We start from the raw sequence: 10,927 nt of genomic DNA, 5'->3' as shown, positions 1-10,927 counted from the left end.
CAGGTGAAGAGCTGCAAGAACAAAGGATTCTAAAAACAAAGAATTCATACACCAAGTTTGCATCAACCAAGCATTCCCGCTTCCCCTTTTTAATATAAGAAGAGCCTGAATTCTGACTTGGGATGATGGTTCTCCAGGACATTGGTCTACCATCTTCTCCACTGGCTTTACAAATTAAAGCCGCTATTTCTTGCCCCAAATCCTTGTCTCCTGATGTGTTGGCCTATAATGCACGAGTAGAACAAGCGTGGACTCGGAAACACAAACATACATTGAAAGTACGCATTTGGTATATTAAATGACCTGCTTCCACTCGTATTCCTGAGGTTTTCTTCTCTTGACCACTCCTACTTTATTTATGAAAAACCTGTCATGTGGACACATTTCCTTCTCTAGCCACTACCCTTCCATGTAAAAACTGATGCCAAGAAGGCAATGGAAGTTGCTAGAAGGTATTACCTGGCCAAAAAAGAGCAGAAGTGGGTTCTGGCTGATGTTCAGGAGCAGGCCGGGGCACCTGACAAGATGTCATAAGTACGGATAGACAGCTGGGCACCAAAGGAGAAGCTTCTAAACTTCCATGAGGGACTTGGATAGGAAGGAACAGTCCCAGACTATAGCTCTGATCCCACCACGAGCTTCCTGGGCAAGGCTGGGCAAGTCATTTAAATTCTCTAGACCCGTGCTGTCCAACACGGGAGCCACCAGCCACATGCAGGATTATGATGTTATTCTGTAGCCAGACAGAATTATAAATAAACACTTTATTGCAAAGGGTCAGCAGGTATAATATTTAAAAACATTATTGGTTATCTTGCCCTAACAAGTTATTTTTGTATGTCTAGCTTTCTGTGGGTTGTAATGCCTGCGACTAATGTTTCCCTTACAGTGAGGTATTTTGAAATTATAAGTTACTGGACACAGTACACTCATATCACAGTTGAAAAAAACTGATTAAATAAGCAAGGTGATCTGACTTAGTAGTTATGAGCAGGGGCTCTGGGGCCAGCCTGCATAAGTATTAATTCTCACTCTCCCTCCAGGGAGTTCTGTGTGAATCTTGGACAAATTATTGTTGCTGTTGTTGTTGTTGTTGTCGTTGTCATTGTTATTATTTGTGCCTCTTTTTCCTTACCTTTTAAATAGCGAGGAAAATGTAGACTCTATCCCCTACAGTGTTGGCAGGATTAAATGAGTAAACGTCTGTGCTGCCCACTTCCCTGGGTTTCAGCATTCTCCAGGCAATCAGTGCAAAACACAGTGGCATTCTCCACTGTCTTCGTCAGTCTGGGATTCTGTAACAAATTACCGTGTGTCGGGTGGCTTAAACAACCAGCATATTCCTTATGGTTTGGAGGCTGAGGCTTTCAAGGTCAATGTATCTGGGAGAGGATTGCCAGCTCGAAGATGGCTGTCTTCCCACTATCTTCATGGCCCAGAGAGGAGAGAGAAGCAAGCACTTTGGGGCCCTGTATAAGAACACTAATACCATTCATGAGGGCTCTACTCTCATGACCTCATTTTAGCCTACTAATCACCTCCCAAAGGCCCCGCATCCCTATATCATCACCCTGGGAGATGAGGTTTCGACATATGGATTTTGAGGGGATGCATTCAGTCCACACATCGGCTAACTCTCCCAAACATGCAGTCATCAAACCTGTAGCTAATTTCAAAATAATGTTTATATCTCTCTGCCCATTTCCATTCCTACATCTACTAACACTGAAGCCCTGCTACATTTTATTTCTTATTTTCCTTGTGAGGTTTAATTGATTCCTCTAACTCCAAGGATTCGCTCACTCCAGTCTGCTTGACAGCCCTGCCAGGTAGGTCTTCCTTAAAACACCTTCCCACTTCACCTGGTTGTTTTTTAGGTGTAAATGTCAGAATTCTCTCCACACCCCATCCTAGACCTTTAATCCCTTACACTACCACTCACTATATTATTTTCCTATTACCACTGTAACAAATTCCCATAAGCTTAATAGCTTAAACCAGCACAGACTTATTAGCTTATGGCTGTGGATGTCAGAGATCCAACACAGTTCTCATTGGGATAAATTCAAGATACCAGCAGGGTTCCTTCCTTCTAGAGGGTCTAGAAGAGAATGTTTCCTTTTTTTTTCCCAGTTTACAGAGGTCACCCACCTTCCTTAGCTTGTGCCCCTCAACTTCCTCCATTTTCATGGTCAGCAGCCTTTCTGAACATTGCTCCATCGCTACACCACCCTCTGATTTTAAACTCAGCTGGGAAATATCCTCCATTTTAAGGACCCCTGTGATTACATTCAGCCCACCTGGACAATCCAGACTACTCACCCTATTGTCTCATCTCAGGATCCCCTTGTCCCATCCCACTCAGGCAGTATGTATGTGGCTGTGACATTCACCTTGTGTAACATTTCCTCATGAGCAATTTATGGTTCAAGGCACTTATAAGTGACTTTTTGTTTTTCTTCCTTATCCTTTCTACATTCAGTTTGTCTGGTGAGATTATATGAATCCTTTTTATTTGTGCCCCTGCACTAATCTATAATAATGTATCATGGGTTTAAAGGCTAACTAATAGACAATTTAGGAGACAGAAATCCTCTAAGATTTTTAATCCTAAAATATCTGTCATCCCTTTTGCCATGTACAGTAACATGTCACAGGTGGCTACCCTGTGGCCAGGGAGGGACATGATTCTGCCATCACACTCCCCTCATTCTCACCAATGTGCTGATCAACTAACCAAGGATCTATGCTCTCCAATTCACTCACTTCCTCCTCCTTTCCATTGACTATCCTGTTCCCACCGCTTCCTTCATTCACCACATCAGGATTTCATGACCACATTCTCCCCTAAATGAAATGGGTATCTTGCATCTAATGTCTGACAGCTGTTCTTATTGTATATGCACACACTGACCTACACATAATCCCGTCCATCTCTTTATTTTCCTAGAATCTTCCAGAAGAATCAGTTCCATGATGTTGATGATGATACTGACAATGATGACAGGGGCCTCTCAAGGATTCTGATAAAGAGGGAATCAATAAAGGGAGGGAATCATTGCAAAATTGCCCCAGAAACAGGCTTAAAGGTAAATAACTCTTATAGTGTTTAATGAAATTGACTAATATTTAACTATTTTTAAGACTTTATATCACTGAATTTAAAATTTTAACGGGAATTTTCATTCACCACTAACCAAGATTCAACTCTGGGACCAAAATCTAAGGATTTCTGTCTTCTAAAAAATTGTCCACTAGCCTTTTAAACACGTGATCCTTTTAAAAAGTTTAGTGCTGGGCTGAAAATAAGCAGGATTCATATAATCTCACGAGACACAGTGAATGTGGAAAGACTAAGAAATAAAAACAAAAAGCCATTCATAACGTCTTGAACTTTATGTTGCTCACAGGAGAAAATGTTTGCCAATGTGTGTGTCACATCAACATGACGACTGAGTGGGATGGGGAAGCTGATCTTCCTCATCAGTCATTTATGCTGATTTGTTAGATGCCAAAACAGTTTCCTCATTGAAATTGCTTCTAACAAGTATGGAAGAATTTAGGTTCTACCAAAAGCAGGCTAAATATTTTCCCCTGCTTTCAGGTCTCTGGACTGAATGTCCCTACAAGAAGGACATGGTTATGTTTCATAGGGAAGTCTTCCTGAGAAGCAACAGGCTTTTCTAGGGCAGAACTGCAGGGCCCCCCATGGAGGGCTGGAGGAGGTCTAGAGGGGACACTGGAAAAACAGCAGGAGTGAATTCAGATACTGCTGCTCAGGTCGCCAAAGACAGCATTGCTATCTCTAAGGATATGACATTCTCCCAAATTTTCCATGAGTGAAGGAGCCTGTGAACACTAAGCAGGTTGTTAAGACACAGCAGCACATAATTTGCGTGACAACACAATTAGAGTATGATTTGATATTTGGAAAATAACTAGCCCATTCTTCTTTGAAACTGCAGCAGTAGCAATAGAAATAAAAAAGACTGAGCCGTCTTGGAGACAACAATCAATAAACAATTCTAAATCTGCAGAATTCCTTGACAATATTCAAGCAATGAGCTAGATGTGTGCTGCAGATACCTCTTACTGCAGGGCTCACTCCTGCAAAGCATAGAACTAGTTTCTCAGCACACAGAGGGAACCAAGTCAAGATTCCTAATCTTTTGAGATTTACTAAATGGCTGGAAAGATCACACAAGTACATACAGGCAAATATGATTAAATGGAATCAAATAATATCAAATGTGATTTGAGCACAGACGAAAGAGAAATTCCTTTCACCTGGGATCTAGAGAGACTTCTTCAGAAAATGTGGCTTTGGAGACGGCCAAAGACATGGGTGGAATTTTGGCAGAACAGGATGTAAGGAATTTAAAAACTTATTCTATAATTCATATAAAAATTCAAAGGATCCCAAAAATCCAAAACAACTTTGAACAAGAAAAACAAAGTTGGAAGACTTGCACTATCTGATTTTCAAACTTTTTTTATAAAGCTACAGTAATCAGAAATTATGGTGTTGGTGTAAAACAGGAAAATAGAATAATGGAACACAATAGAATGTTCAGAACTAAACCAAGACTTATACAGACAATTGATTCTCAAAAAGGATGCTGTGGAGAAAGGATCTTTTCAGCATGTAGTGCTGGAACAATTAGATCGTGATACGCAAAAAAAAAAAATGAACTTTGATCCACACCTCACAAAATATACAAAATTTACCTCAAAATGGATCATGGATCTTAATAGGAAATCTAAAACTATAAAACAGCTAGGAGAACAAGCATAGGCTTAAGGTTTATGGCCTTGGGTTTGGCAAATTTTTCTTTGCTATGACACCAAAAGTATCATCTATTTTAAAAAGAAACTGATAGAGTGAACTTTATGAACATGAAGACTCTTCAATGCTCTTCTAAACACTGCTAAGCAAATGAAAAGACAAGCCATAGACAGAAGCTATTTGCAGATCATATATCTGATAAAGGTCTCTCTTTGTATCTGATCCAGAATAAAGAGGTCTCAAAATTCAATAATAATTCAAACACCTGAATGAATGAGGCCAGAAAACACACTTCAGTAAAGATATCCAGATGGATAATAAGCATATGAAAAGATGCTGATTAAAGGTGTCATTAGTCATTAGAGAAATACTTTTAAAAACCACAGTGAGATACTAGTTCACATACATACTAGAATGAATACAGTTAGAAAGACTGACCTTACAAGGTGCTGGCAAGGAAGTAGAGCAACCAGAACTGATACACACCACGAGGAATTTACAATAGTACAACCATTTTGGAAAAGTCTTTAACAGATTCTTTTAAAAAGGTAAACACCTGTGTACCATATAATCCAGATATTCCTCATCTGGTGCTTTAGAAAGGAAAAGCATATGTCCATACAAAGACTTGTAACCAAATATTCACTGCTATTTTATTTATAATAGCACAAGTTGTAAATAACCCATGCATCCATCAAGAAGTAAATGCAGAAAGAAATGATGGTCTATACAAACACTGCTCAGCATCCACAAACTACCTCATGCTAACTTGGCAGTTTGCAGAGGGTTAAATCTTATCCCTGCACAGTTCTTCATATTTAGATAATAAAAATGATGGTGTCATCATGGGTATTTTTCCATCTTTTAAATACCCTTCAGTCTTCTTATAAAGCTACTTCTAATTAAGAGACCGTGTAAATAGTTTTCAATCTTCATAATAAATAACTGTGGTTTTATCTGGTTACTTAAATTATGAATAATAATGTTCACATTTGTAAAAGTTATTAAAATCAACATTGTTTAATGAAAATATCATTTCTTTTCGCATGAACATGTATTAACTACAAGAAATGTTCCATGCTTTCTTCTAAGATTTACTGTTAGAGCCTTAAAGAATAATATTTTCCTCAAAAGATATTACGGCAAAGGGATTTCTTTTGGTGGAACTGTTCCGGCATCAAATCTGGTGCATGTCTCAGGCCACTGGCAACATAGAGATGATAGAAATTAGGAGGCATTATAAACACAGAATCATTTTTAAAGGAATTAAAAAAACTGGATGTGTGTAAACAAAGAATCAGAGAATATTCTGGTGAAATAAATGTATTTTTCAGCTTAAGCAAGACATGGGGTGAATAAATCTGAAATGAAAAAACCACCCAGAGATTAGCAGCGAGTCATGCATGCAGTGTGAATGATCAAAACCAAGTTGTTTCCAAACCAGTGTGCAGGCTTGATGCCTTCATGAATCAAATCTGTGTGGCACCAGGCCACCTCGAATACATGTTGATGAGGTATTTATAAGCCCTTCACCATCCCAAATCAAAGCCCACGCACGAGCCACAAGACCATCACCTACACATTTGGAAAACACACAACATGGTGAATAGCACTTTTCTTGTTCAGTAGCCGGTGGCAGCGAACTGTGAGCAGACAGAGATACAGGGACACAGAGGCACCTCCCCTCACTCAGCTGATAAACTTCCGTGCATCCCTGGGGACAGGATTGTCATAAAATGCACCATGGATTGATTCTCCTCCTAGGAAAGGAACCGTAGTGCTGTCATTAGGTTTGAGCAGGGGTGGGTGGAGGATCTCAGAAGAGTTGTTTCAGCACACCAATAGAATTCTTGGCCACCGTGACCACGAAAGACAAGTCCCCTGCCATCCCGGTAGGCACTTGGGCTCCTGACAAAAGCTGGGCTCAGTAAAGGGTTGAGTAGAAGGCACAGACCTGAGGGATGCCCCAGCAATAGGCAGGAGGTAGGGCCTGGTTTATACTGCTCTGGGTGTATCCCAGACTCATCCGAATACGAAATCAGAAATTTGCAAAACAGCAGAGCTGGGGTGGATCATCTACTCCAGACTCCTCACCTTACAGTTAAAAGGGTGGCAACCCTGACAGGCAAAGCAACGTGCTAAAGGCAGAGCGTGGAAGTGGCAGTGCCAGATGAAACGCAGCGTGCAACCCCCGTTCAAGGCCGCTGACTCTGACGACGGGGCCAAGGTTTCCAATGAGGAGAATAAGACAGTGTAAATACTTTGTTCCCCCTAAAACCCCAAATGTTTTTTAAAGGCACAAAAACTCACCTTAACTAGATCTCTTCTGAGGGGGCTCTCTTCTGCTTCTTCGTCTTTCTGTCTCCATTTCCCTCTCTCAGACACAAACACATTCAGTTTTGTGAAAGGGGACTTCCTTCCATACAAAGACAGACTTCACATCTTCAGAAAGATACCTGAGAAAGCACGTTTCTCAATTCAAGTCTTTGTGGGAGTTCTGGGCAACTGGCTTATTTTCTAGAACAATCGGTAGTTACAAAATCAGGAAATCATCTTCCACAAAGGCAGAGTTCTGGTCCGTGTTGATAAAGTTGGGGATGTCACATTTCATGAGTCTGTTCGGCTCCTCCTCTGGCCACCTGCTGCATCTGATGGCTTCCTGGAGCCGAATAACACTGTAAAGGGCTATGGTAGGGATACCAGCTTTGGCCTTGTCCAAGTGGTCCACTTCATTGATGTAGCAGTGAAAGAGGGACCTAGATTCGTCATTGCACTGCCAGAGAACACCTTGGGCAGCAGCGGTCTTCCAAAGTCTGACACAAAGCTGTTGAGTCTAAATCTCTTCTCGGGAGACTCTGCATTGCTACAAAGAAAACCAAAATAAAATATCGTTCACAGTGTAGCTCGGTGACCTGAAGAATCATAGTTTTTGCCATCTACTGAGAGTAAATCCCTGCACAGAGCATGCTGACATGCACTGGAATCGAAAGACATCACTTCTGAACACATACAATTAAACCCAAGGCAAAAGTCTAAAGTGAGGGCCCATGGACCATCCTAAAAAGACATCGTTCCCTGAGAATCCTCAATATTGGTGCCTCGCACACCAGTGTTTCTCCGTGGGACACTCAGATCTCTTCATCAGGATTCGTTAAAGTGCTTCTTAAAATGCAGAATTCTGGGGTGCACACCCTCAGAGTCTCCAGAGGTAGCGACTGGTAGTCTGTATTTTCATAGCCACCAGGATAACTAAACATGCTCAGGTTTAGCACCGCAGTCTACATCGGGTCACCTGAGCATCGACAATTCTGTCTCACGGGATGGGGGGTGCCATGTGTGTCAGGGTGCTGTCCTACCCATGTGTCTCCCCTGATTCTCAGAACTGACAGTGCTGCCCCATTGGGCACGAAATACCACCGTTTCACAATGCATACGCAGGGCGCCCGACTGAAAAACAATCAGTGATAGGAGAGGGGACAAAACTCAGCTTCCTGTTACCTTGTTTCACTTACTGTGGGACGAGTGATCAATTCAAGGGTAATAAATCAGTGAATGAGTGAATAACATGACTCGCGTTAGTCCCACGAGTGCCTGGAAGAGCAAGCCTGGGCACATTGAGAACCATAACAGCCCATCTACTTAAATGTCATCCTCCACAGATCTATGTAAAGGTTACTTCCACCCAGGCAGTGACTCCACAAGGGCAAGAATCATGTATGAACACACTCTCAAATCCAGAACAGAACCTGACAACAATTAGGCTCTGGAGTCTGTGTTTAGCGAGTGTGGAATCTCAGTGATTCCAGCTCTTACACCTTGCCTTCCCATCCCACCACACACGATATGGCCCTTATGTCCAGTTCTCCCGGGGCTGGGGCCACGGAACCCATTTATAGGACTGGAAGAATCTGATCATTTAAACCATCCCCCAGATTATCATCAAGAGTCACCTGCATTTCAGGGATCAGTAATCCCAGAAGCTTTGCAGTTCAGGCAGCTGAGGGATTTTTATATCAGCTCTGTCTTCTACTGTGACTGCCTGGGTGACATCAGACAAGGAATTCTGAAAAGCCTGAACTTTTCCTTTCAGGAATAATCTAATTAACAAATCTCGTTGACCACTCAACAAATGTGATGTGAAGATCAATAATTTACACAGGAGTACAACATTCACTAGGTCGTGGATTTAGAATCAGAGGAAAATCATTTTAGAAAGATTGACAGAATGTAGCTTTAATGCGAATTTAAGTATTCTTACCTTTCAGTAAATCATCTTCCCCTACTTATCACTTCACCCAAGTTTAAAAGATGTCTGAGAACAGGGATGAGTGTGTCAGCAATCTGAGACCCAATAACCTAAAATGTCACCTAGGAAAAAGAGGGGAGTAACACATTTTTAAAAAGCATGGTGAGGATGGCGGGGCCATCCCCAACCCCAGACTAAGAAGCTCTGAGTAATAGCTTTCCTGCCTGCCTGGGGCATCAGCTGATGTGAAAATCCACCCAGAAACCTCACTGTCCAGCAGCTCTTCCATAACACAGGCTACACTTTCTCAGAATTAAGAATTGCGTCCAGTAACCACTTCGCTGAAGAATAAAGACAAAGGAGAACAAGAGAGTTCTGCCCCTCCCAAGGGAGAGCCCAGACCTCGGGCTGCATGCACTGCGCCCACCTCCCTGGAGAAGAATAAACTGGAGAAGGGCGTTCTGCGAAACTGCGGCAGCAAAGGTTGAGATGGGAACAAATTGACCAGCTGGACAGGGACAGCCCCCTCCGTCGCTGCCTTGGCGGCTGCCTCAGCCCTCTCAGCCCATCCTGCCCACCTCCGGTGGCTAAGCTGTCAGAGAAATTGCTTTGCGACCTGGAGCAACAGAGGCTGCCCTCAGGCCAATCTGCGGAAAAGATGGGAGCTAAACCCCCAGCTCCCGAGCGGCAGGCTCCATACCCCCGCCAACACCCCGACGCCCCCGCACCCTACCGCAACCCCGGGGAAATATGACCCGAAGAAGTGTGACCTGGGAACGAGGGGCAGCAGAGGCCGCCCCCACGTCAGGCCTGCAGAGAGATTGGAGCTTATCCTCCAGCTCTCCAGGGGCAGCCCCTGTCCTCTCCACCTCCTGATCTCACCGCGCCCACCTTCCAGGAGCAATCAGACCAGGTGTGGGGTGTCAGGCGAATCTTGCGCCAGAGAGGACGTCCCCAGGCCAGGTCAGGGGAGAGGAGAAGAAGTGGCCCCATTAGGCGGGGCAGCCGGCCGTCGCAACTGCCTCTGCCCCTCGACCACATCGGGCCCGTCTCCCAGGAGCAAGCTGACCTGGAGACGGGCATCCGGCTTCTTGGGCAGCAGAGGACGCCCCCAGGATTGGTCACGGGGAAGAGGAGAGCAAATTGACAGGCTCCGCGCTGCAGGTCTTCTACCCCCGCCATCGCCACCCCCGCACCTTAAAGGCACCGCCCAGGGCGCCCGTCCCCCAGCAGGCTGAGTGGGACAGGTGCGTCTGGTGACCTGGGGCAGGAGAGGCCACTCCCACACCAGGCCATCGGGGAGACGGGAGCCAATCCACCAGCTCCCCAAGGCAGCCCCTACCCCCGCAGCAGCCACCACTCTTGCCCATGACCTCACAGTGGCCTCCTCTAGGGAGCAGGCTGACCTGGAGATGGACGTCCGACGAACTTGGGACAACAGGGACCGCCCCCAGGGCAAACCATGGGGGGAAGTGGGAGCAAATGGACAAGTTCCATGGGAAAACCTGCCGCTGCTGCCACCACCCCCAAAGTACCAAGTCCAACTCCCGGGGTCAGGCCGACTAGGATACACGCGTCTCATAACACAGGGCAACAGCGACCGCCCCCAGGACAAGACGCGGGGAAGATGGGAGCAAATGGTCCGCTCCCCCGCTGCAGGCCCCCGACCACCGCCACCCCTGCACCCTGACTACCCTGCCTCCCGCCCCCAGCAGACAAAGTGGGACAGGGGTGTCCCGGGACCTGGAGCAGCAGAGGCCGCCTTCAGGCCACGCGGTGCAGACATGGAGCTAATCCACAATCTCCTCCGGGGCAGCCTCCCTATGCCTGCAGCCACCACCTTACCAGCCCCCTGACCGCACCGCACCCATCTCCCAGGAGCAAGCTCACCTGGA

This window comes from Vicugna pacos, chromosome 22, assembly GCF_048564905.1.
Source record: "Vicugna pacos chromosome 22, VicPac4, whole genome shotgun sequence".
In the NCBI taxonomy this organism is placed as follows: Eukaryota; Metazoa; Chordata; class Mammalia; order Artiodactyla; family Camelidae; genus Vicugna; species Vicugna pacos.
The sequence above is the reverse complement of the archived record's forward strand: the minus strand, read 5'-3'. Positions refer to the sequence as shown.